Here is a 27,928-nt window from a genome sequence, read left to right as displayed (position 1 = left end):
GAGCCCCGTGGAGTGAGGTGCAGCAGTGCTTTGTGCTCAAAGTACAAATGAGAGTCGGTGGCTGTGAGCATCCTGCCTGTCCTTGCGCGTACCCCCTGTTTACACAGCAGGAAGTAGGCTGGGATCCACTGAGTCATTTTGGGGGGTTGGGAGCTCGCGCTGAATGCTCGGGCTTGCAAGTGGCAATATTTTCTAATTTGCCCTTGCAATGCAGGTAACTGGGAAGGTTGAAGAGGCGCTTCCCAGTATCCACAAACAGGATGACAATGACAGTAATTCTGGAAAAAAGTGCAGGTGCAAAGTCTGAAATGAAAACAGAGCTGACACCAAGTTAGAATCATCAAGGTTGGAAAAGAACCAAGTTCATCTAGACCAACCTTTGGCCACCATGTTAACTAAACTATAGCACTAAGTGTTATATCACTTCTCTGGACAGCCAGTTCTAATGCTTTTTAACCCTTTTAGTCAATATATGCTTCCTGCTGAAGAATTCACCTTCAGTATCCTTCACCCAGGATCTCAAAAGTATCTTATTTCCCTAAGGCTCACAACATCTTGTGTGGTACTATTCCATTTTATAGAAGGGTAAACAGATGCTGGCAACATGACCAGCAAAGGCACAGAGGACAGTGAACTTCTCTAGCCCTTACACACAGCCCAAGCTGCAGCAAAGCCACCCTGTGCACTGTGCAGACATGTTACCTGAAGTCAGGTGGGAGACCTTTTCTGGGGAGAGAGGCTTTTCTGGGAGAAGTACTTACTCTTCTCATTGTTATCTGTTCTACTTTGACTCCTTCCCTGTCCCGATTTGTACCAAGTTGGGGCCAGCACTGAGCACAGTGCCTGCAAATGGATTCTGGTCTGCCTGCTTTAATATGGCTTTTCATTGCCTGGGGGAGATAGATCCTAGCTTTTATTCAGATCCCGGATAATCCTGTGATGCAGAAAGTGAGTGGGCAAAACTGGGAATGAAAGCCAACGCATGCCAATGCTCAGGCCGTTTATCATCTGTCTTACAGCAAAGGACAAAAGTGGAGGTAGCGGATGAAAAATGAGGAGGGAGCCAAAGTAAACAACTTTAGAGAGGTAGGAGGTAAGAGAAAGTTGTGCTTTTATGAAACTGATAGAGAAATGGAATTTTGTCTTTAAAAAAGACCCAACCCAAACAAAAAAAACCAAACAAAAAAGAAAACAAAACAACAACAACAAAACACAAAGAAAAAAGGCATTGTGAGAATATTAGAATCCGAGGGTTAGAGTCCACAATGACTGGTGATACTGGTGGGGGGAGGGCTCAACCTGTAGGGTCTCAACTGAAAGGCAAATTACTGCCTAGTAAAGGAAAAGTAAAGATGAAGACAGTGAAGCAAGTTAAATGCTTGGGATCTTTTGAATTAGCAGCCACTCACCATGTATATGCAGCAGTGATTAATACAAATAGATGGCTAGAGCTAAGCTGCTGGGATGGTTCCAGTTGTCAGTGACACTTATTTTATTTGCTTCTCACATGAAGTCAAGGAAGTAGAGGTCCTGCAAAGATTAAACAGAGATACGAAAGTTGCTTATATTGCCTTGTATTTCAATGTGTTCATATTGCTGGGCAATCAATGCAGGAGAAATAATGTATGAGAGTTATGTTAAAAATAGTCATGCAATGCTTTATGGGACATCATTTGTCAGTGGCCATATCAAACCTGTTTTGAAGATTTGTGATGAATTTTACATAAGGCCTGTACTTCTACATTTCTTTTGTGTTTTAAAATATAAAAGCAGTATTAAAATTTGGGTAGGTACAAAGTAAAACCATGTTCAATCTACATTTTTACACATGCAGAGTGAGCTTCTTTTTAAAGCTATCTTCACTATGTCCAAAGCAAAGTTAGGTACTATATTTTTATTTTTTACGTCCTTGACTTCAACCTGCAACAAAACCAAAGTTTGTAAACATAAAGTAACAAGACTGTCTTATTCAGATGAGATGAATAGTGAACAGTGAAAACAAGTCAGCAGCTGGCAGAGTCTATACATATGACACTGTATTCAGAATTTAGGTGACATACAACTGTAGGTAATGTATCTGGCACTTGTATCAACTTTCCCGAATCTGAAAATCAGGCTATGGGCTTTTTATTGAATTGGTTAAATGGTTCATGATATTGGGGAAACAACCCACTACCCTTGTCCTCCAAGCCCCTCAGCTATACAAATAGCAGCAACAACTGTCAATAACATCACAAGGTAAAATACCCATATTGCATAATTCAGAAAAAAGGAGAAGTAGTTTACTATTAAAAAAAAAATAAAGAAAAGGTGTTTTTTGTTTTGTCAGTAAAGCTTGCTGTCAGTACAGTAGCTTTTGTAGAAGTTACAGTCTGCTCAGGGCTAAGTCATCCCTGTGCTTTTGTCCCTCTCAATCATGGAGTGACCAAAAGGGTCACTGAAGCCCATGTTCCTTTTTCCATTTGGGACACTGTTGTAAAGTCTGTCAACTATTTAACAGTGGACACAAAATAAGGACCGAATACTTGCAGTACTTGAGCTTCAGTAGCATCTCTTCTCTTTGCAAAGGTACATGAAGAAGAGAACGGATCAATAGCTGCAATGCCAGGTCAGGCTCACCCAGGGGAAAGTGCTCTCAAGGGACCATACCCAGAGAATGCAGAGGTCCTAAAACCAGGTGGGATTTCCCAGGGCAGAGAGGCTGTGACAGCCGTTGCCACCTGGGTAGTTATGGCAACAGCTGAGCCACTGCACCGGGACCCTGGGGACTGAGTGATCTTCTCCAGACTGAAATCTTCTACTCAGGGCTCAATTACTCAGGTGTTGCAGAAGATATAAAAACCATGCCATATTTTGGGTTTACTTAGAGAGCAATTGATAATGTTTACACTAGCTTAAATGTAATATTTTTCTTCTTTGAGTCAAGCCCCCTTTTGAGAGGACTGTGGTAACACTGAAACATTATAGCACTCATTAGGCCAAACTCATTAGGGCTGCTCAGGGAAGTTGTGGAGTCACCATCCCTAAAGGTATTTAAGAGAGATGTAGATATGGTGCTTAGGGACATGGTTTAGCGGTGGTCTCGGCAGTGTTAAGTTAATGGTTGGACTCAGCGATCTTAGAGGTCTTTTCCAATCTGAAAGTTCTATGATTCTAATGTAACTGGAAAATCAGACAAAATTCCAGACATAAACAAGCAGTTCTTCAATATCATGTTGTATATGAGTTTTTCTTCTGGTATGTCTCAAAGACAAGGAAATTCTAGTTTGCTTTAGTAAAAATTAGTGACCGAAGGCTAGAGATTACTGCTATTCCTTCTTCAGAAAGATAATAAGCACAGAAAGGAAAAAGAGACAAACTATAATTTAAGCAGTATTTGTGCAAGGGCCATTGGAAACATAAGCATTTGCACATACTGTTGAGGAATGGGAAGTGAGAGTATCATTTGCATGCATGCACAATATAATCCACAATTCACAAGTTAGTAGTAGAATAAATAGGAATCCCAGAATGTAAAAAACGCTGCAGAGAAAATTCATTTAGTAAGGGGAAAATATGAAAAATTTAATGCTCCAGGGAAACCCTTTATTGATCCTTATAGCAAAATTCCCCCTGCTCTTTCCAAAGGGATTCCATGGACTGGGAGGGTTAGAAAGAATGATTTGCTAGTCAGTGTGGCATGTGCCTGTTGCTTTTAAATGACAGAACAACAGACAGGAGATGAATTGTATGGTAAGTAGCATATTAAAATCAGCTGTGACTGTTTGAAAGGGACTTCAGGTATGTTTTTTTTTGTTTAGGAAGGCTTTTTTTTTTGTTATTAACAGTATTATTCAGTGGCTGTTTTTGAAAATTCTGGTATGCTAAAGATGTAGGTACCAGCCTCAGTGTTAAATTGCAGGTGCTCCAAGGAGCAAATAAAAATTGGAAGTAGTAGGCAATACAAAATATTTAAATGGAAATAACACAAAGCTATTCATTAACAGCAAAAGTAAATATGTCTCTGGAAGCAAAAGGCAGAACAATGTTGACTTTGACTAAAGACTTACTTAATCCTACATTCTTAGTTATTACTTGAGTTAGCGGAGGGTATTTAGAAATAGCTAAGCTAGGCTGATCATTAAGGAAGTTTGTGGAATTCAGCTTTAATATTATTTCAGAATGCCATTGAATTCAGTTCTCTCAGCACCTTTATCTTCTTTTTCTTTGTCTGACTAGGCTAGAAACTCTAAGCGGGTTATATGATGGTACCTCTTCTGTTATCTTATTGATTAATATTTTAGAAGGCAAAGTATTCAAGCTTTTGTTTGATCTAAAAAAGATTTTATTTTTTCCCGGAGAGGAGTATGCAGACAAGTATTCCTGGGAGTCTGTAAGCTTCTGAGATATTTTGAGCAAAAAAGTGCATGTTCACTTTCTGTGTTGAGGAATTTTTTCAAAGACATATACGTAAATCTATTCGATCTAGATAGCAAGTGACTATGCAGACTTTTTTTTTAGTAAATGACAGGTTTAGCAGTCACATACAATCTTAAACTGCAGGTGTTTTACTGTTGATGATTGCACAGTAGAGGAAAAAAAGAAGGAGAGGAATGAGAAGGAACAGGGAAGGAGAGGAATAGTTCACTGCCAGAGTGGAAGACAGGATGGTGAGGCAATTTGCATAATTTATAATGGGCTGCTGATCAACAGTAAAAAATTCCCAAATAAATATTTCCATCTCTTTTCAATAAATATTTTTTTTACAGGTACAACAAAACAATATTAGAGTGAATTTTACTGTTTCACTCATTGTTATTGATTTCAGCATCATTTTATAGTACTATATGGAGGAAATCTGGAAACAATTCCTGCTTTGTTTCCAGCTCAGTGCTAGGATGACTTCATTCAGTAGCACAAAATTCAAGCTTATTTCTGCTGGTGATCAGTGATAACACACATGAGTAAACCAAGAGTTGTCAATTCAGCCTGCCACTTTACCTTTGTTCTTTTGATAAATCCCAAGAGCTGCAAATAAATGACTTTGATACCATCTGTACTTGCAATTAGTACCAAAGTTACAAATATGTTCGTGTGGATATAATTGAGGGCAAAACTTGAGGCTGCTAGATTTCAATTCACTGTACAAACACAATTTCTTCCAGTTAGTTGACACCTTTTAAACTTTATATCTTTAATGAGAGAAACTGAGAATGAGAAAACTCCATAATGAGGGGAATTGAAATGGAGATGGCTCTACAGGTTCAAAGTAAATCATAAAGAGAGCCTAGACTGTTTTGTTTTCCCACTAACTCACTGGATCAAATCCTATCTCCTTAAATCAGTTCCTTACCTCCCATTTCTTTATTGCAAACCAGATTTGTCCTTTATAACCTCAAATTTCCATTACTTAGGAAAAGGGCTCTGAAGGTCATGAAATTGCTTATATTAAAAAAAAAAAATTGGCTTGCAAGCCTTTGTTTGCTTAAAGCACATTTCTATCTAGTTTGAATATGTTTCTCTGCTAATTTGGGCACAGAAAGATGCTGTAAGTAGTGTTCTTTAAACCTAGGAGTGAATTCAGGGGCATGGGATCAGGTCTTCTATGCCTCATTCTCTAAGTAGTCTTAAAATTAGTGAGGAGAACACTGCCCTTGTTCTGTCCAGATGGTTATTGAATTATGAACATTATTTAATAGGAGATACAACTGATGGCAATTTAGAAGCGTATGAAGTTAACATGAAACATCCAGGCTGCAATCCAAAGTGGAACAGATGGATCTGAAATTGGTTAATGCTAGATCAAGGAAAGCTCAAGTATTTGTGCTTATTGGTGCTATCTAGGTTACCCCTGGTGATGATGATGCAGCCATGCATGCCTTAGCTTGCCTGTACTTTGCACTAAGCTAGCCTAATCCAAGAAACTACACAGGCAATAGAGGAGTTGTCACATGATGCCTTTAACCATTTCCCTGTTGAGTAAAACTTTGATAGTTCTGTCTCCAGCCATCCACATACTAAAAGTTTTATTTGTGTTGGCTTCTTTTTGTAAACTTATATTATTGGTATATATTTTTTCACAAATAGAGTTTCTTTATTTTCCCTTCTTGCAGCATGGCCATCTGCCTTCACTTCAACTTTAACCTCATCTTCTAGATTTTTGTTCTCACTTGTTCACTTACCCATTGTTTTCACCTGTCTCTCTAAGTAATAATAAACATACATCTTTCCATGCTTCAGTGTCCAGCTTCTTGCTCTGCTCTATCTTCTCAGTTTTTGCTCTCTGTCATGGCTCATGGGTCACACAGTTCAAAACTTTCTTTTAGAGAAGTGAAAGATATTGTATTTTCTCCAGTCTCATTTTAACCTTGATCTTTTGTCTGATTTTTTTTTTTAATAAACCAGTGCCTACCACTAGACCAAATAGTTGCCTCCCCACACAATATGTTATTATTTCATCTTTTATTAAAAAAATTATATTAATTTGTGCTTACAGCAAAAATGTAATACAGCTTTAGGCCTTACAGAATTGTGTTTAGCAGATTATAGAACAATTGTTCTGATCCGTGAAATTAACTACAAAACACTAATCACAATCAGATCTAGCACAACAAAAGGGGATTCGATTAAAAATTTAAATGCCTGAGAGTTTTACTTTCTGATTTGTAGAACTGCAGCTCACTCTTACCAACCTTGACTATATTGCTTTTTCCTGATACCTGCATCGAGAACAGTAATTTCCACGTGGAATCCTCTCTTTAATCCCTCTCTTTCTGGCAATATCAGTTTATTTGAAGGGACAGTCTCTCCCACTCTTACTCCATTGTCATATTTTCAGTCAGTAAAGATACTGTGATGGTAGGTCTGTAAGTGACCTGGAAGCTCCCCTGGGATCAGATTGCTGTTTAAGAATTGAGCCTTGTCAGGAACTTGCTCTTATCTATGGTAATTGCTTTTAGAGCTGGAAAGCAAAAAGGCTCTTCTCTGAGATTCCCATGCTTCATCCTTGCTTATGGCAGACCAGTTTCACAGCTGCTCCAGCCCACTTAGGAGTCATTTTTCTTTCACCTAGTGGATATAAATCTGCTGCATTCCGCCTACAATTGACTGTCCCTCTGCTTTGCTTTAGGACTTGTCCATTCAGCATTGCTTAATGATCCTGCAGTCCCTTGGCATTGGCCATAAGTTGGGTGGGAGAGGGGTCAAGTTTTAGGCTGATTGATAGAAGCAGAAGTGACTGCCCCTTTCAAGTCAAGCTAGGGTGAGCCATTTCTGCTGGCTTGCTCAATCTAGGGTGCAGCTGCAGTCCGTGCTATTTAAAAGCAAATGTTTACAGGAGAGAACCAGTTTTCACAAGGCAAACAATTTTCTCTGGTTCTAACAGATTTTCTAGTTATTGATCAGCACAGCTACTCTTTGAAAGGGAAAGAAAGAGTTCACTGGGGTGAGCAGCAAAGTAGCAAAATTTACACTGTATTAATTTATATGATACCAACTGTATGCTCAATGGTATTGCTTCCAGCCATATTACATAGCTGTAGAAATTTCAAGGCTGACTACTGTCACTTCAGGGGCTATAGCAGCTGCTGGGAATTGTTGGAGTGAGAATGACCTGGATTTACCTTTTTCCTGCATAATTCTTCAGTTAAAAAATTTCTAAGAGGGACAAGAATCCAGCTCTGAAAGTAAAAATGTTTCCCTTCTGCTTTGTGCACACCATGCAGGAATTGGTGTAGCCATGGGAAAAGGGGAAAACTGACAGTTCTTTAAGAATAACCAACTGGAGATCAGGCAAACAAATAAAAGGGATTTTCTCACATTGAATGTTCGTGGGAGAACAGGACAAGAAAAACATTTTTTTTTTTATTTTCCATTTACAAGGATCTCCTTGAGTTTTTAGATCTATATTGTTTTTTGATCTTTAGTCAAGTGCCTGCTTTAGACAACATTTTGCATCATTAATTCCCCCGATCCTGCTGGCTGCTGCATGTGGGAAGCCCTGTGCTCCCATGTGGAGCCTCACCATTTTTAATGGTGTGCTGTGTGGGCAAAGGCAATTCCCCCTGGAGAGAAACTTTCAGCGTGAGGTGCATTAGTCAGTCTTCCCTTGTTTATGTTGATCTTCCAGGCAAAAAAAAAAAGGAAGATAAAAGGTAGCAAAGAACTGAAAGCTGCACATGCATCCTCGTCCACACACACGCGGAACTACACATGCACAAAGACAAAGCAGATATCAAAAGAAGCTATTCTAGTTAATTTTTGTGTTGTCTAAATTATGAGCTGACAGTATCCCCTCGTATCCTGAAACAGCATTATCAATTGCAGCGTCTCACAGGGAGAGATTTCTCATTTTCTCATGTTTTGATTTCTGAGGATAGAGCTACAGTTATTTTATATGTACATTTTAATTTTTTATTCATATTTGCTGTTGAATCACAGTTTTACATCCAGATGAAGAAAGTCAAGGGCAGTTCTCTTTCAGCTGAAAACATTCTTTCTTTAAAAATTTGGCTGCTATGTTCTTTGATTTATTGCCTTGCTTATGTTTGACAAGATACCAAGTCTCAGGCCACAATATTCTTATTATGAACAGGAGTGGTTTTTTTCTCCTCTCTTGGTGATAGATAATTCAGAAGAGCTTGCACTTTAGGAGGGAAAGTTACAGTTTCTGAATATTATATTAATTATGTCAGACAGTGCACTTGGGACACTGTACCTGCCTGTTTAATTGCCTTGCAGAAGCTCTAGGTCTGAGTTCCTATATTGTCATGCAGATTGTATAGCCAGTTACTTCTGTGCAAAGGAGTGTGAATATTCTACTTAGTGAAATTTCTCCTCTTGTTTAAGCAGTGACAACAATCATACATGGAAGCCCATGTTTACAGAGAGATCATTTTCTAAGGAAATCAAATGGGACAAACTAATCAGAGATAATACACACATTTTATAAATTTAGAGTATATTTTTGTTTCCTGTTTGAAAGTCTATAATTTCAGAAATGTTAACTTGGTACATTTATAAAATTGTCTGTAACATGGGTGCCACTTTGTTAGAAATATGCAGAGCCAGTTCCAGCTACTTGTGTCCTAACAATTTGTGGCTTCCTCTATTAAATTTAGGAGAATACTTACAACCCAGAAATGATTACATGAGTTTTGGACTCAGCCAGAGTCAATGTGATTTTCCAGCCAGTGGCCCTCAAAACACTATCCAGATGATGAGGATCCTGGTCATACCTTCCTTTCAGTCATATCATTTACCCCAGGGACTCTGAGAAGTGGATTCCTCCTCTAACAAGGACACCTTTAATTACTGGAAAATATGATGTTCTGTAAAACAACAGGACATTTGTTGCTTGTCTAAGTTGCCTTAAATAGCTACTTTTGTCTACAAAAGAAGGAACTAAGAGACTGCTCCACAGCCAGTAGAGCTCTGTAGGTCTAGCTGTTGGGAGCACAGCAGAAGGAGTACACACTAGGTCAGCTCCAAAATATGTCTGCACATAAAATAGATTTGAGAGAAAACAGCCATGAAAAAAACCTTTGTCATTGCCTGCATCTGAACCTGATGAACATTTAAAAAAATCTGGTAATTTTTAATAGAATGAAGACATATTCAAAAAAGCACTGAGCAGGATAAATATTTCTATGATCAATATCATGAAAGTAGCCAGTCTTAGGAAGCATCGAAGAAAGGTGTGAACATATCTGTAGGACTGTTTATAACCCTAGCTATCCTCCCACGGAAAGACCCTATTAAGTCAAGGTAAGTGGTGCCAACTGCCCTAAAATGGTGCCTGTCTGTTCTAATTTTTTTGATGCTGCAAGTTGAAGTTTAGTGTGATAGTGATTGTACTGACCCATTAAGGCTGAAATGAATAGGAAAATGCAGTTTTCACCTACAGCTTTGTATTGTGGTGCAACAGAAATATTCTTTTCTTGCACCATTCCTGCTTGGAAGAGACACAGTGGGCCCCTGCTTTCGCTGTCCAATTAGATAACACTGGTACGTTTTACTATAAGGTTGCATTGTAAATGGGGTTCTTTTAAAATGCATTTGGCAGCCTCAAGACACTACCAGAACAAGTTAGTTATTCTTAGTGCTGCATTCGAACAGTACCTTTTCAATTGCTTTGAAAATAGAGTCACTCCACACTTTAATGGTTTATCACAACTCAATACAACTTGTGTCATTCCGCTTAAACTGGCTTGGTGACTCTTCCCTTCTTAATTTTTTTGTGTGAATTTAGTGTTCATGAAAGATGCCAAATGAACAGCCTTGGAGGTTTTCACTTATTTTTCCAGAGGAAATTCAGAATATCTGCAATGAGAATCCGGTGTTTGCTACCCCAGTAATTTGACATTTAGTTGTCCAGCCAGTGGAAGGAGAAGGTAGTTCAGACTCATGCAGGCTGGGTCTTTGCTTGTCCTGCTCACACTGCTTCAACAGGAACATTGCAGTGCTCTGTGGCATTCAGAGCTGAAATCATAGATTTTTCTCCTGTCTGCCATGTCTTCTTTCATAACAAGTCAATAGCTTTTCCTCACATTTGCCAGGTCTGTTGCTTGCTATGGGGAAGTGTTTTACAAGGTTTGGTTAAAATGCTGCACGTTGATGACTTTGTAGGAATGAGTTTAAAAAAGCACTTAAACATAGTCCTGCAGAAGAGAATGGGCTACCTGTCTTAATTTAAGCCCTTTCTTAAGCATTCTATTGATCTCTGTCCATTATTCTTATTTTACTAAAAGCTCTCTGATAATAATCAGTTTTACTTAATATTAAAAGTTGTTGGGTGGTGATCAAGTCCTCCTATAACCCTTTATAAAGCCATGTAAGTCCAGGAAAAAGCTTCTGTTTTACATATCAAAGCATGCAGATGTCTGAGGGTACAGGACATTTCCATATGTGTTTGACTTAGGAGCTAGCATCTTGACTATTTTGAACATATTGTTTCTAGTGCATACAGGACTTCAGGTTCAAAGAGATATATTTTTGCAACCATGATATAGAAGGTGTCAAGCTTTGCTTCCCTCTTACACTTAGAACTCAATTGTGTAAACTTTACACCTGAGTACTTGGACCATGAACAATTTATTTGAAGATACCAGTCAAACAGTTGGCAGTACAAATACTCCCAAATGCACCTGCATTTGATTTTTCATGTGCAGAAAGAAAACCGGCTTTCAGTGCATATGAAAGCACCCACATTTTGTTTCTTAATTAAAACTTTGGGGTTTGTGGTTTGTTTTTTTTTTACATATGCATAAGGGCTGGAAGAGGGGCAGCAGCAGATTTTTAAAACTAGTTTGGATGAAATACCCAGGAAGGAATTATGACATTATATATTACTATCAATAGACTCACAGTAGTTTTTTCTCAACATTTGAGAGTTAGATTACCAGTCTAGTGATACAATTTGCTCCTATACTAAAATAATCCAATAAGAGTCAGATGAGGCTTACAGAGATTTTGGTTTTTGGCACAGAAGTGTTAGTGAAGGCACTTCTAACCCCTCTACCATCTGAATACCTGAGATTAGCTCAGTTGTTTAAAACCTGGTGCTAATAACACCGAGGTCTTGGGTTTGATCCCCTGTATGTGACATTCACTAAAGAGTTGGACTAATATCCTTGCTGTTTAGTCTTTCTGTATGTAAGTTGCTGCATCAGGAGACACACCATCATTCTCTGGCCATCAGTCTGTTAGCATTCAGTCTTGGTGTACTGAAGCACCCAGGAATGTGTCCTCCTTCACTAGGAAACCAGACTGATGCAAACCTACAGAGTATATCACATCTGCATTAAAGCAGCAAAAAGTAATTGGTGCAGTTCAGTATGTTCAGGGGACTTTGCTGTTGTGTAGCTAACTTAAAGACAAGGTCTTAGGTCTAGGCTGCTGATAGTCCTACAGTTTCGAGGGTTTTGTGCTATGAAATGTGGTAAGTATGTGCTAATGCTGTTCAAAAATCCTGGAATTTGATTTGGATAAAACATTCTTATCTTTCAAAGCTTGGAGTGTAGTTTATTATCTATGTACACTGTTAAAGAGCTCTCAGGTTTCAGATTAGAGGTGTCTGTATTTTGCCATGAGGCACGTGTTGCAAGAGCATATAAATCAGTCTGGCATCTCACTGTGGGAAAGGTGCTTCATTTAGGATAAACCTGTGCCCCTAGTGTCCTTCTATGGCAGACTAATAAAAGAGAGATGTTTTCTGTAACTGAGGGAGCAAATACAAGCAAATGATCTCATTTAAAATGTAGACACAATTGACTAATAGTAGCTAAAATATGAAATATCTCCAGAAACTTCCTCTCCTGAGAACGAATTGGCATTTTTGGTGTAATCTAGCTCATTCTAATGTGGTTTTTCATGACAAGACTGTTTCCTGATCCTGTCAGAATATTCTCATTTTTTATTTCTTTGTGTAAAATGTCTGTATTTCAGGTGTCTGAGAATCAGTGGATGCTGAAAAAGACAATTTCCTGGGTACCTTAGACAAAAGTTTAGTTACTACCCTCATGGTAGACTAAACACAATATTTTCTTTTTCTAAATCACTTGTTCTTGAATTAATTTGTAATTTTCTTTCCTTCACATAATCTCTTCTCTTAAAGGTACTTAAACAGAAAAAAAACTAAAGGAAAGGAGAGAGGAGGGAAGGGGAAAGGGAAAGGGAAGGGGAAGGGCAAAGGGGAAGGGAGGGGAAGGGAGGGAAGGGGAAGGGAGGGGAAAAACCTTGTTTGAAGCAAGGAAGCTCCAGAAAATAATCTAATATGCATGATAAAAAATTAGTTTATATTTCTGAAGCCTTAGTCATCATGCTTGCAACTGCATCTTGTAATGAGGACATATTAAATAATTAGTGGTAATTGCATGCTGAAATAGTCCTATGTATATATTAATGTGAGCCTGTTTAGACCATAGACAGTGACTTAGTAATCGCTGTATTAACAAAGTTAATAGTGAAAGTAAAGAATGATACTTGTTTGCTGATATTGAGATATTGTTCCTTAGCTGTAGTCCTTGAATAGGCTGAACATTTCCAAAAACAGATGAATATTCTATAGTTACATTAAAAAAAAAAAAAAGAGTGCCCTGAATTTTCTAGATACATTACAGAAGATGGGTTCTTGAGATTCATGAGCTTTCCAAAATGTTTTTTCTTTATAAAATTTTATGGGTTTTTTTAAAAAAAGAAAAATTCTTTACTTTTCACATCTAAAGATATCAACATTTACAATTGACCACTTCTCATAATGATTTCTAGAAATTCAATTTTCAACTTGAAAAATAAACTGAGAAGAGAAGGTGAGGTCGATGTTACCTGTATTACCTGGAATTTGGCTACTTAGTAAGTCTCACAGAATGGGAAAATGGGAAAATAACTATCTGTCTGGAAGAAGATATCTGTTCTTGCATTGTTGCTGTTCATTTGTCTTGATAATTATTTTTGAATCATCATGCTAAAATGTACAGATACAAAAATCACAGTGGAGTAAATTATATCTGGTATGCTTACCTGAAAAATATGGGGTTTAGTTCATCCCTATATGAAGACATATCTAGACTCAAAGAAAGTATTGATAAGGCCAGGGTGTGATTCAGTAATATGAAAATGACATGGGAGTCACAGCAGACAATCATAAGAAGCCAAGACCCCAATCTGATGCTGTATGCAAGAGAGCAATATAATTCCTGCATGCTTACGTCTGCCAATATCAAAAAAGAAGTAAGCAGATGGAATTTTCTCGGTGTCACATGTAACTGCATTAAAAGGTGTCACATGAAAAGGGGAGATTTACCCAAACCCTTTGTGTTTGATTAGTCTGTCAGTGCCCCCAGAAAGGCCCTTGTGCCCAACCAGTGTGTCAGCATCCCGTTATGGGGACCCTTCACTGAGCAGTTCACTAGATCAGGAGGGTGGTTTCACTGACTTGTTCAGGGCCACATTCCAAACAGAGAAACACCTTCTTGGGTGTTTACCCACTGCCAATGACTGCCAGTGCCCTTGAAGGACTCACATTACCAGTTTATAGGGTAACACTCTTTACAGGTTAAGATTCAAGAATGGTTGGTGACAGTATCTGACTGCAAAAATATATTCAAAGCAATATACTAGTTCAAAGCAATATACTAAGCAGCTCTAATCCCAAATAAAAGCTAGTTTGAGATAATGATTCAGCATGCATAGAGTACAGTTCTTACCCAACAGGTATCCCTATGGAGGAGATGACGGGTTTGGCTTGTCAATTGATCCCAAATGTTATGTTGGAGTCTTCCTTAACTTCTCCCTATTCTTAATGCACTTTTATAATATTTTGTTATGTTTAGGTGGAGCTTGAGTGACTGTAATCATACATCTTACTCAGTGAGTGGTGATCATGCTGTGGGGGCAGGTATATCAGGACAGTACCTGAGATAACCTGGGGATGGAGACATGTATCAGTCCAAGGAGAGTGATTTTGCCATGGTTGCTGATTCACCAGCAGGATATCTTCCTTTATCTCCCTTGGTTTTCAACTGCTGTGCAGCTTATCACCTAGAAAGTACCAAACTGAATTTGAAACACATTTAGCTACAGTTTTGCCAATGTTTTTAATTGCAAAGGTAGCTATCTTTCTGTCAAGCTTTTTTTTTCCACTTAGCTGTGAAAGGACACTTTCTTTTAACACCTTTTTTAACAGAAAGGGCTCTTTAGACACCAGTAATATTAATAAAGTCCAAATAAGAAATGTTTTTCAGCCTCCTTGGAAAAGTTTTCTTGATTGCCTGTTCCACGTGGGGATTAACCGAAGAGTGTTCACCTGTTTTCAAAATGAAAAAAATGAGAAAATAAGATAGATTGGACATTCAGGACAGACATAAATATTATGTGAATTGGGACATGAAAGGGGAAGCTTATTCCCAGTCTCAGGTTTAAAAGTGAAAGTCATACCATACAAAATAAGGGGGGCACAACCTATCCTGCTTTTGTTATTCTCTTTCTGGTCTTGCTCACCTTAGAATGACTGAAAACACAGTATTTTGGCCAGTCATCTGAGAGAAAAGGGTTGGGATGCAAATATTAGCTCTGAATCTTTTTTTTTTTCCCTCCTGTTTCCTCCCCAGCATAGGGGAAGTTATCTTTATTGAAGCATGTCTATTTTTTGCACAAACTTTTGGCTTTGAGCAGTTGACATCTTTGTGACAGAAAGCTATTTTACCAGAAAAATTCTGATCAACTCCAATATTGATCTTTTGGAAGGCAGTAGCAGGACTCCAATTCTATCAGGAATTCAATCAACAAATATAAAAGTAGAGAATTTAAGGCATACGTTTTCAAATGTTTTCTCTCTTTTGAGAAGAGAATTCACATCTCCTGTCACCTTTAGTCTTGCTTCTACAAATAAGCCAGATTTCTTCTTACTTCAAAATGTCATTATGCTTGTTCTCCAGCTGCTTTAAGCCAGCAGAGTGAAACATCTCCGTATTTTGTAGAAGAATATATAAACTTTGCTATTTGAATCTTTCTGCCTGGTTCAAAATAGTCTTTATATATGATCTAGTATCATAACAATTCTTTTGTCGCATTAAGATAAAATGACAACTTCTATATGTAAAAGGCCAGATAACTCTTTCCATTTAAGCTTTTGCAATTGTAAATGTGGAGCATGAGAGCTAAGATACAGTTATTAATATAGAGAGAAGTGCATTACTCTGCTGTTGTATTTGCAGTGCAGGAGGGCTGACATGGTGGGTAGCACTGGTACAATGTAGGGATAGATATCAAACTGTTCACCACTGCATGTCTTCAGCTGTGCACTCACCTTCTGAAATGGGAATAGAAATTATCATGCAAATAGATTTATTATCTTTCAGAATAACTTGCTTTTAACTCTTGATTTCTTAACATCCATTGCTGTAGATTCCTGCAGCTGCAGTTATGCAGTTTGTAAAACTCTGCTCTGCTCAGATATACAACTTTAAAAAGAAAACCAATTGCTCTTCCCAATCATCAAGATAGATTTTTCCAGTAGAGCAACTGTTTTCCTTCCCTTTATCCAGCCTCTGTTTCTCTTTTTTGTTTGGTGCCAATTTTCAACGATAAAAACCAAGTAAAATTGTGATGCCATCAACTGGCTCAATAAAAAAACACTGGTGTCTAATATTGAAAAGTTTGACCCCATTCAGCTAAGGCTTAACATGGCTGAAACATGGAAAATGGTGTACGTAATGAGTAGGAAATTGGAAGAAAATGTTAGCTACCAGATAAGAGGAAGAAGTAATAACATTTTAAACTTGTTTTTTTTCTGAAACTAAATTGTATGGTATCTATGTGCATGAACATGTGAATAAATGGCTGTACATTGCCCTGTGTGGCTGTAAGTCCTTGGCTTGCTACCTCTGCCAGTTCTCATCATTGTATTTCTGATGTCGTAAAGAGCTCATAAGTCTAAACAGGGTTTTATGGAGAAGAGGTAAGTGGATAAATTTACACCGGACCTCTGTGTTATGAGGTTAGAGAGAGTCCTGACTTGTTGCAGTGAGATATTTTACGCAGAAAGAGTCGCAACTGAAAACTGTGCTCTTAGTGTCCTCTGGAGTCGCTGTGTCCCTAAGATGGCAGGATTGTTGACAGTTTTCCCTGAACTCACAAGAAAGAGCTCTGTAGCAGCCTTTTTGGCAAGGCTCTTGGACGCCATATTCCCTGATAGGTCATGTGTAATTTAGCTGACAAATTTGTCTGCCTACCTTGTCTAGAGCTGGACATTTTTTGGCTGATATTTTAACAAAAATACAAAGCATAGCTTTATTACAAAAATTGCTAGGAAAAATTTATTTCAAATTTTAAAATTAATTATTTTAGTGATTTTGCTTTGAAAATGTTTTAGACTTCGTATTTTCAACAAAACTGTTTATTTGGCAAAATAGGTAGGGTTATTCCTTAAAGGTATGTTATGCAATTAGTTGGAATTTCTAACCATCTCCAGCACACACATCTATGGATTAAATAACATTCCTAGAAGGCTTCACTGAGCTTTTTTACACTGATCTGGCATATTTGCTTGTTCAGATTATTCTTAAATGGTGCTGTACATTCAAATGAACCCATCATAATTTCAACGAATACCAAAGCAATTAATAATGATTAAACACTTACATTAAATGTCATTCTCTGTATTTCAGTTAGAAAAAAATTCTGGCATCTATTTTTATTTGAAGAGAGTCACATTGCCCACAGAAAATTTCAAGTACATACTCAAAGTTTAGCAATTAGCATAGATCAGAAGGCCAGGAACAGAACAGACAGCGAGAAGTGGTTTGGAATTTTGGTTATTTCATGGGAGGCATGTGCTTTCTCAAGCTGTTTCTTTCCTGGAGTCAAGATGAAAATCAACATGTAAAAAAAGTCTTTTCCAGCTTTTTGAAGACGAGATGAGAGAGGTTTCTTTTTTGCTTTTGCCCCATTTGGTTATGAAAACCCAGAATGGAAATTTGAGTGCAATCATTTTCCCCAGGTCTTTTGGCAGTCCCGAGGCATCAGAAGATTTTTTTTCTGTTTAGGGTGTCACAGTGGGCATTTCAGCTGTCACTTCAGAACCAGGATGTAGGGCTAATGGAGGGCCCCTTAGTCTCCCTTGCCCAATTTCTTTTGTGACCAAACATATTTTTATATACACAGACACTAATAGTGGGGAGGGAAACAGGAGACAATCAGAGCAGTTTCATATATCTCTGATCATATAAAATGTAATAAGCCTTGTGGTGGGATTGAAAAGAAGGTGAGGATATAAACATCCTTCAGGGGCAGTTTGTCACTGATTTATGACAAAATCTTCTCCAAAAATCAAATTGAAATGGCTTCCATTTTGCGTTTTGCAGGCCCCACCATAATAACAGCCTCATCAGCTTTCAAAGGACAAGAGGTAAGAGTGGTAAGTTCAATACTTGTACAGCAGCTCAATATATCTAACCACAAGACTATTGAAATTATTCTGCTTTTTTGGCATGATTGTGGACTAGAAGGACATGGAATTACTGATCTTCCTAATAAGATTAATTAATTCTGATAAAAATAAATTATTTATCCCTCACTGCCTGTTTTTCATGGTTTAGGAATGATACTTCCCAATTCAGTGCCCTCACCAAGACTCTCAAAACACATGCCACTCTCACTCACTGCCCCATTTTCCCATCCCCCTCCCTGCTGCAGCGGGATGGAGGGGAGAATAAGAAGTGCAGAAGGCAAAGATGACAGGCTGAGATAAGAACAATTTACTGGAAACAGCAATGAGATAAGAAAACGAACAGTAACAGCAACAATGTATGACAGAGGGTATAAGAAGAGAAACTATTCACACAGAAAAAAGCCTTCCCAATAATAGACAATACTGGATGGATCCCATCACCATGTTTTCTCCACTGGAAGGAATCCCTTCTCCCTGCAAGAGTCCCTTTTCCCAAACCCAGACAGTGAGGTGAGGTAATATAGAATAACCTCTGTGTCCTAACCATGCCCCTCCCAGCTATGGCAAAAAATTAACTCTGTCCTGGCTGGAACCAGGACACCCTTTTACAAGCTTGGTGGTGTTCATAATTATTACCCAGAGTCTTTTATCATGCAGGATAGTCTACCTTGCTAAAGAGCACCTGATGGAGAGGGTGCAGAGCAGATGGGCAAATAGATAGAGCAACTTCATCATGGTCCCTTCTTGCATGGTAGCCTTTATGAAGGAAGAAGCACACTTCTTTTTTTTTCTCCCCTTTTTCTCAGGGTATAGCAAAGTGACATTAATCTGCCATGATTGAGATATCAGTTTGGTTAGCAGGCACGAAGCAACCTTAAGCAAAAGGGCAGAACAGCTTGAGAACTGTTGGTTGTTAGTGTTTGGTAACAACCTGATCGAGAAGCCCTGAAGTGGTTCAAATCACAGACTGCCTGCTAAGTGGTCTTCGGGGAGGCTGCTCTGCATCTAATCCTGCTGAGAGAAATATGAACGGGAGGAGACTGGAGATCAATGTAGGTGCCTTGTTAGGGATATTAACTACCTCACCTTCACTTCTAACTCCTGCAGCATGACAACTCTATTCCCAGAGGCCCAGAGGATTCTGCTGGGGTCTGTAGCGAAGTCTGTTGAAAGCAGGAGAATTGACATTTTGCTTATTGTCTCAACTGCTTTGACATCTCACAGGCAGTACAAATGATCACTTATGTAAAGGTTATTTGAATAAAGGTAACATCCCTTGGTGTGACTTAACTGTGAAAGTATTCCAGTTCCCTTTAGAAGTCCCTCTGAGATTTCCAGTATCCTAAAATGTGCATGTATTTCTAATTTGCCTGTAGGGTAAGAAAAAGCTGGAATCTAAAGTCTGCAGAGCTTTTCTGAACTGGGAAAATACACTGAAACTAGGATTATTCAAAAAGGCTCTTCCAGGGCTACAAACAAGACATGAAACATTTGTGTGTCAGAGAGCTGGGGTGGGAGCAGCCAGGGAGCTGCTGGAATGAGTGCTCCTGCTCAAAGAGTTACTGGGTAAGTGAAGGATTTGCTCTGCAGCAGGAGCAGAGCAAGGGCTGCCCACTCCCCAGTGTCATGGGAAGAGTTTCTCCAGCAGTGTGGGAAAGGGGTGCTTTTGCGAGAATTCATAGAATCACAGAATCAGCTGGGTTGGAAGGGACCTCAGAGATCATCAAGTCCAACCCTTGATCAACTATCGCTGCAGTTACTAGACCATGGCACTAAGTGCCACATCCAGTCTCTTTTTAAAAATCTCCAGGGATGGAGAATCCACTACTTCCTTGGCCAGCCCATTCCAACGTCTGACCACCCCCTCTGTAAAGAAATTCTTTCTAATATCTAACCTAAACCTACTCTGGCACAACTTGAGACCATGCCCTCTTGTCTTGCTGATAGTTGCCTGGGAAAAGAGACCAACCCCCACCTGGCTACAACCTCCTTTCAGGTAGTTGTAGAGAGTGATGAGAGTTCATGCAGCTTGAGCTCTCATTTAGCTTTTCAGTCTTTGTGAGCGCTTGGGTTATGTTCAGAGGGTTTTCTCAGCAGCTCCCCTTAGGACTAGAAATGTTGGGAAGGGAGACATGCTGGTTTGGTTTTTTTGAGCCAACATTGTACAATTTTAGATGAAACTGTTTAACTTGATGAAATGAAGTTTTAAGAAGCACGATCAAATATCTAGGCTCAAGAGAGATCATGAACCTGGTGCACATGTTGGTTCATGTGTTGATTACAAAATAGCCTATGAAGATGTATCATATGAAAATCATGTGAGGGTCACATTGTAGTTATGTGAACAGATTTCTTATTGCTCCTTTCAAAAGAGTTTCTGCTGTGACACCGAAGTCTCACCAATATGTTGAAAAGAAGCCCATATTTGTGCATTCTGTGCAATGTAGCTGAAAATCTTTGTACCTGAGTCATAATATTCCTTAGGAAGCTTTTCTTACTAGGCCATGGACCAGAAATCCTGATTTACTTTAAAGACAGTAAAACCTGAGCCTACTGCTGTTGCACAGAAAAATTTTCATTGCTCTGGAGGTGCTCACAAGGTTTCCATCAGAAAGGTGCAACATTTATATCACCTTTCACAACAGAAGATCTACACTCTCTACTGACACAGAAAAGCCTAGTGTGGGGAAGAGAGCTGGTGATTTTTTTTCTGTGTATTTTAGTTGTAAGGTTTTGCTAGAGCTCTTTTTTAAAATTAAAATGCTGTACCATATATACATGAAGAACATGAGCTGATGCCAAGCTATAACAGTCAAGCTATAGCAGTCATCTGGAATTGCCTGTTGGATTCCTGCTTGCGGTAAATTAGTGTATGATGATTTTTATAACAAATTATGAAATGCCAAGTAATTATTAATTATTGGACACTTCTTATACAGTATTGCCTATCAATGAGTGACTCCATCTGGTCTGAAACTATTGCAAATACTCTAACGCAAGACTGTTTAAAAGAGTAAGAATGACTTCATAACATGGAAAGTAAAAGCATGGAAAAATAGAAAAGAACAACTATTTCCAACTTTCTTTTTTTTTTTTTTTTAATTTGCTTGGTGCAAAGTTTCAGTGACATTCCTGTTAGACTTTTCAGAGATCTCTAAGGGACCGGCCCTCCATGCAGAGCTGATTGCATGAAGTTGCTTGTGATGCAGACTGCCTGCCCATCCGTGTTCTTACCGACAGGTAGGTCCATCTGCTGTCCAAGAGGAGTGGACTAGCAATGAGATAAGAAATTGTTTTGCTCCCATCGTCATCATTAACAGGCTTCTGTTAGACTTTCTGTGTTGAGGAATTGTAATTATTGTTAGCACTGTTAAGAATACTGACTGGGCAATACTGACTGGCGCTGAAGTCGCATTTATTGACTTCTCTGACAGTCTTTACAGGAGCTTGACATCAGGCCCAATTTGTTTCTAAGTGTCCCCAAAATTGGTATGCTAGATCAATCCTCACCTTGCTTGCTGTAAATTTCTTGCTTTTTGTCATATTTCAGCATTTGCCCTCCAACAAGAGCAGGAGGGTTCCTTTGCTGGATATGTTAGCTGACCTCCCACATACCATCTTAATTTCTTTCTAACAAGGCATTTCAAATGTAAAGTTGCAATTTAGTTGCTGAGAGGCATTTGAGCATGCTTAGTGATACCAGAAACAAGGAACTTTGCTGATGTGCCTATTTGTTACCATAATCCCACTGTTCAAGTGAATGTGATCGGCTGGCCCAGCTTCATGCAAGAGTTGCTTATACACAAAGCTATGAGGCTTCCCAGGTTCTTTGTGTAAATATTTTCCGTTCCAAATTGAAAAACAGGACTCCATGTCTGAGTTGGATCTCTCAAACATCACTGAGTCAGTGTGGATGATTCCTCCACCTTTTGGGTTTCATTGTGATTTGTGTTTAATGATACACTTGTGGCTTTAGTTAAGAAAGGATTTTCCTTCAGTTACACATCTGCTATTGACAGCCAGCTAATCACAACAATTTGAAATCTTTGGGCCAGAAACACCACTGGTGTCATTTCAGTTGACGTGTACTGATTTCCTGAAGGCAGCTGAGGATGTGGCAAGATACACAGACCTGTCTTGCTACTTCTTTTACCTATCGATGGTTTGAGTGATCAGCTTCTACTGAAAGGCCAGCTTTTTTTTTTTTCTTGGACCATAGTAAATCTGTAGTCCCTTTTCCCTCTTTGTTGGTTTTTCCCTCTTCTTAATCATGTGTGATGTTTGTTTTGGTTTCGTTTTTTTGCTTCCTGTTTGTTTGTGATCTGTTTTCTGAATCTTCCTCTTAATTCCCTGTTTTACTCATTTCTCTGTACTTCCTGGAAAAAGTGTTTTGTTTTTTATTCCTAGGCAACATCTGACCATCTCTTCTGTCCTTTTTGCTTGTCACCATACTCCTTGCCAGAGTCAGCACAATGAGAAACAAATGTCTTGCTTGTCAGTGCTTTTTCCACTTCCGGCTGTTCAGACTGCAAGGGTTAATTCTCACTCAAAATTCAGTCACAAGAACCCTAAAGAGGGATTTTTCACACTTGCCAAAATATCCTTCCTCCATTAAAACTCCTTTTGAAATAAAATTATGAGATTTAAGTCTAACCATGCCCAGGTGAGTAATCAAAAGAATTTTCTCTATTACTCCCCGGAAGTGCTTTTGTTTTCCGCTGAACAAAACAAATTTATTTCTTGCCAGCCTCCAGCTGTCTGAGAAGCAAATCACAGCAATTAACAGGTAAGACTGATATTCTGCAACTCGGTTGCCACTTGACTGCAGGATTTCATCAGCACTTAGCTGCTTTTTTCACTTCCTTGGGGTAATGTTTCTGATGGTAATCACCTCATCTATCAATTACAGTGGGTGTCTTCTCAGCCAGGGTTGGGACTTTGCAAACTCTCGTCACTGTGAATAGTCACACTCACACCAAGAGAAGGTATGTCTGGTGTTTTAGGAGAGCAAGAAAAATGCAGAAATTTGGTATGGAGCATTTCTACCACCAAAGGAATGACAGACAGAGGAAGAACTGAATGGAGAAACACGTCCAGGGAATCAGGGAAACAGGGAAACATAGGGATCAGGGAAATGGCAAGTTTACTTTTGAGTTGCCTATTGAGGCAACTTCCAACAACCCTGGCCTTTGCCCAGGACAATCCGCCCACTTAAAGTTTTCTGCATGTAATTTTTCATGCTGCAAAATGATCAGGGAGTCAGATGAGGCCAAGTGCAGCTCATTTAGATTTGTATAGCTAATTTAAATAAACTCAGTGGTTGTCTGTACACCAGAAGAAAAAAATAATTTTATTTCATGGCAGTTTTGTGTCAGTAGGACTGATATTTTTCCAAGTTCTATTTGCACACAGCTGTCTCAGCTGTCCTGAGGACCTGTGACCACCTTTACTCTCATAGCAGATAGGAGCTCACAGTCCCTAAGAAACTCATTGGTTCAGTTTTTGGCTTGAAGGTAAGATGACATATTCCAAGGAAAGATCCAGACTTTCAGCAGATGCAACTAGTGAGTAATAGCTATTCTAGAGCCTATCATGCACGAATCCTGGCTTTCTGCTAGAAGTAACTGTTTTTATGTATATATTTTTTGTTTGAATCCTTGGCACCCAGGGACTGACTGGATTCTGTCGTATCCCAGAAAGCAAGAAGAAAAGGGAGAATTTAGCAGTTTTCTCTCACTAACAAACCATGCTTTTGTTGATTTATTGTTTATTTTGCTTCTACTTTAAAATGTGGTGCTTAAGAACTGTATTTTAATTGCAAATGAAAGAAACATAGCCTTCTTGCTTCCGTGGGATGAATGCCTGCCTTCCAAGAATGACTGAGAGGAGAAGGCTCTTTTGGCTTTCCCCTCAGAAACCCTGGGGAAGATGAGGAGCGTGGACGAGCTCAGTAATGCTGGGGCTCCGTTGGGCGGCCGGCGGGTGTTGTGACTCAGCCAGCGTGGGAGGCTCCCTGGCACCGGCGCTGTGGCTGTGTGGGTGGTGGAGAGGAGGCTTGTGAGAGTGCCGCGCCGTGTGGGATCATCCTGCAACAGTTCCTCTGAGCTGGGGTATCTCGAGGAGCCATTAAAAGCAGGCTGGGGCCACTACCCTGTGTACAGGATTTCTCCATAACACGTTTTCCCTTCCCCTCTCTGAGATCCGTGTTTGTTGCCATAGTGAGGGGACATAGCTCAGACAGCAAATGCTTGCTTTTATTTGACAGAAGTCTAAACAAAAATAAGGGCAGAACAGTCCTGCATAGTCCTAGAGGGAACCCTTCTCTGCCTTCAGTGTTTGCCTCTCATCCAGTGAAAATTCATGCTGTTGCACGGAACCGTGCTCAGGATGGCACACTGCAACCTGCCTTGGGGAACCCCACTCAGGACTGGAGCTATTGAGACGTAACAGGAAAAGGGACTACAAAAAGAAGATACAGGAATAGAGGAAAGGTAGTTCATTTCCAGGATGAGAAGTGTAGATGGTGTGTGAAGAAAGAGAGTTCAAGAAGTGTTTGGACAACACTCCCAGGCACGTGGTGAGATTTTTGGTGTGTCCTGCGCAGGGCCAGGAGTTGGAATCGATGATCCCAGTGGGTCCCTTCCAACTCAGCATATTCTATGGTTCTGTGATATCTGTACTGCTCACAATAGCTGCAATAGCATGCTATGGCCTCTCCGAGGTGGAGGAGAACAATCCCATAGCCAGGGAGGAAGGACAGGTTTCTCCCAGGACTCGAGCTAGCAGTGCTGCGTTTGTGGACCTCTGGAGTGCTCTAACATAGAGCTTGTCTGTGGTGCCTGCATATCCTAGGGGTCTAAGAAAAAGCTTGTGTTTGATTCGTGTGCCCTGCACATCAGCAACTAGGTTTTCCTGTCTACCAAGATATTTCTACACAGTTTTTAATCTAAATACCAGTAGATATGCGTATTATCACTTACCTAGCTATCTCTTTCTCTGTTCTTACACAGAGAAAGACTCAGAGGTGGGCTTTTGCTCACCTCTGTTAAATGACCGTCTTTATGACAGTGCCTTGAAGGGAAGCCCTTCAAGGAGAAAGAACAAGAGTGCTAGTAAGAAGAAACTCAGTCAAATATCTCCTAAAAAGAAAAACATCCAGGTACAGAAGGCATTGATCATGCTTCCTGTGTGATCAATGGGAGTTTTGCCAATGACACAAATGGGAGTGAATTGGCAGGAAAGAGAATGGGAAATATTTATGGAGAAGTGCATCAGCTTTGCATGTATAGAAGAAAAAGCAGCTACATTAGCAACTGTCCCATTAGAGAGTACTCAAGGGAATCAAGATTCATTGCTTCTATCTTCCAGGCATTAACTGTAAGTTTTTACTCTAACTTCCAATTAGAAGATTTAATTGGGCTGAGTCCCTTTAACCCCCTCCCTGTATGCAATGTAATAGGCTCAAGACAGAAGTTAAGTTTAGAAGAAATGAGAGAAGTCTCACACAGTAGAGTGTATGAGGGTGTTCCTTCTTCAGAGACTGAGATTCCTGCAATCCCTCCCCAGCAAGTGCTCCCCAGCAAGGGCAGACCAAGAAGTGACACTGTCGTCAGTGTCTCCAGCTTGACATGCATTTAAACATGACCTTCTCTGCTGCACATACAGCAGACAAGGGGTATCAGCCCTCAGCCATCTCACTCAACCACATCTTTGTCATTACCAGGTTTGTGAAAATTTTATGAAGACTTACCAAGCACAATGGGTGGGACATTAAACGCAATTTGCAAATTTGGAGGCCCCTTCTGAAAACAGGATCTCTGATGGTAAAAGTTTGTGTGGGAAGATACAGTAGCGTAAGTGGGAATAGTCCATGATTTCTTGGGTTGGCAAGTGAATAGTGAGTGCTCTTGAGGATACTCCAGTGTGCTGATTCCCTGCAGGACCTAAAACTGATCCCTTGAAAGAGTGGATTGGCAATTGCAGCTGAAAGCAAAACTTACCAGAACACCAGATACTGCATTAGATTTAAGCTTTCTGGATTACCAGAAAGTTTTTCTGATTAAATAGAAGCATATTCCATGACTCTACTAATCAGCTAGGTTTCCATATGTGATGTTATCCTCTTCATTAACCAGATTTGTTCCTTCATCTCAGTTCTCTAAAATACCAACTTTGCTGAACTACTGATTCTTACTTTCCAACAGCCAGTTATGAAAAACTGTGGTTTTGAAAATATTGCTCTTCTGTGAGCAGTCTCAGCCTTCTGCAGTAATGATATCCTAAAATACTCCTGGAGAAAAATGTCTACCCCTTTATTACAGAAGCAGGTGCTCCTTTCAATAGTAAAGGGACAGTTACTTACATGGCACCCTTCTTTATCAGTGACATGGAAAAATTAAGCAATACTAAAATATGGTTGCAGCAAAGATGTCTTCTGATATGTAATTTTTTCCCTCTTTTATGTAAAGAGCATATTTGTTTTTTACATGAAATATATTCTGAATATAGGAAAAGAAATTGTTGCACCAGAAAATAATGCAGAGACACAAATCAGAATAATATGAAGAACTTGGTAACCAGAGGACTAAAACAGATTAGGTAATAAAATGGGGTAAAATGTAATTGCACTTAAGGGAGAGTGATGTATCTTTTAAGGTAAACTGGGAATTCATAGGTTTGAAATGAAAAAGGAGAAGAAAACTGGAGTGTGTCACTCAATGACAGTGGTTGTAAGCAATAATTGTCATGCAATTGTGAAAAACACAAATTTGATGCTAGCATATGAAGCATTTGCAGAAAAAAAAAAGAAAAGTATAAAAGTCGTTGTACAATATAGATTATTGGAAATAGTTCTGGCTATCTGTGTGCTAGAAACATGAATTAAAATTAGAATTGGTGGAGGGAGTGAGGATGGCCAGAGGAATGAAGATCAAAACAGTTGGTTGGTACAGCTTAGCAGACGGGCTGGGTGGAAACTGGGAGAACATATGATTGTGCTCTATAAATGTGTAAAGGACATATGTAGTCAGAGTAAGACAAGCTATATAAGCAAAAGAATCATATAAGCACAGAACAAATAAATACATATTTTAAGAGGGGAAAATAGGAGAAGCCTGTTTCCAACTGCTGATGAGATTCTGGAACAGCCTCACGCAAGAGGTGGTTTCAGCAGTCTGAACACGGTGAGTTTATGAGAAGTGCCTGAAGTTGCAGAATAAAGGACGCAAGACTTATCTTCCTATTCCAGTTCATAAACTGTGTTTCCTCACTTTCACATACAAGTCAGCAAAGAAGAGACAACAAAGACTTACAAAAGGACAGGAACTTCCAACCAGCAGTCCTCACCCATCCATGTTTTCGAAAGATGAACAGCCATAGCCAGATAACCATGTGCATGACCATTGCAATGGCTTTTCTTCAGACAGTGTGTAAAGAGTCACCGTCTGACACCAGGGAGTAAACTGTGTGAATCACTGTCTTCCAGTTAAATGTCATCACTGCTGCAGTATCTCAGGCAGCCACTTATAGGAGGCATCCTTGGTTGGGGCCCAGCAGCAGAAGCCTGTGCAGCAAAAAACAGACAGAGGGTCCTCCCTCTGCTGTACACAACAAAATGCTGCAAATGCAACATTCAGTTGCTAATGTGACAAACGACAAATTCAAACTGTGTTTAACTGATTCAAGCCTATTATGGAAAGTTTCTAGTCAAGGCAGCAAGTCCCTCTCTGGAACAATTTCTGTCACAGAAGAATCTAAGAACAGAAGTAATAAAAAATTATTGGTTTATAATAAAAGAATCAAAATGTTTGCATTGGCTCTCCTACTGGCTCTCTGAATAATCATTCCTGCCCTAAAACAGGTAATTCTTTTCTTTTGTGTCCATGAAAAGCACCCTTTCTGGTCTTGCATCACAGATTTTCAATTCTGATTAAGCTTCAAGCACAATTTTCTGTCAGGAATTGGACTTTCTCAGAACAAAGCAGTTTTCTACTGTGCACTGTA

At 39.3% G+C, this 27,928-nt stretch overlaps 2 long non-coding RNA genes across 3 annotated transcripts; one reads left to right on the top strand and one right to left on the bottom strand.

Moving 5' to 3' along the window:
• The first annotated feature begins 29 nt into the window (after positions 1 to 29).
• LOC135426033 (uncharacterized) lies at positions 30 to 27,733 on the top strand. Of its 2 annotated transcripts, XR_010435828.1 has the most exons (4): positions 30 to 1,093; positions 2,569 to 2,677; positions 17,841 to 21,166; positions 22,674 to 27,733. It is a non-coding gene; the product is annotated as an uncharacterized LOC135426033 (long non-coding RNA). The 2 variants fall into 2 exon arrangements; XR_010435827.1 differs by having other exon boundaries at positions 17,841 to 27,733.
• LOC135401822 (uncharacterized) lies at positions 1,203 to 18,413 on the bottom strand. Its single transcript, XR_010424919.1, has 3 exons — positions 18,368 to 18,413; positions 14,392 to 14,517; positions 1,203 to 1,530 (listed from the first exon to the last, which is right to left on the bottom strand). It is a non-coding gene; the product is annotated as an uncharacterized LOC135401822 (long non-coding RNA).
• Positions 27,734 to 27,928: the final 195 nt, after the last annotated feature.

The sequence above is a fragment of the Pseudopipra pipra genome, chromosome 1 (assembly GCF_036250125.1).
Source record: "Pseudopipra pipra isolate bDixPip1 chromosome 1, bDixPip1.hap1, whole genome shotgun sequence".
NCBI lineage: Eukaryota > Metazoa > Chordata > Aves > Passeriformes > Pipridae > Pseudopipra > Pseudopipra pipra.
This window is presented reverse-complemented; position numbering and strand designations above follow the sequence as displayed.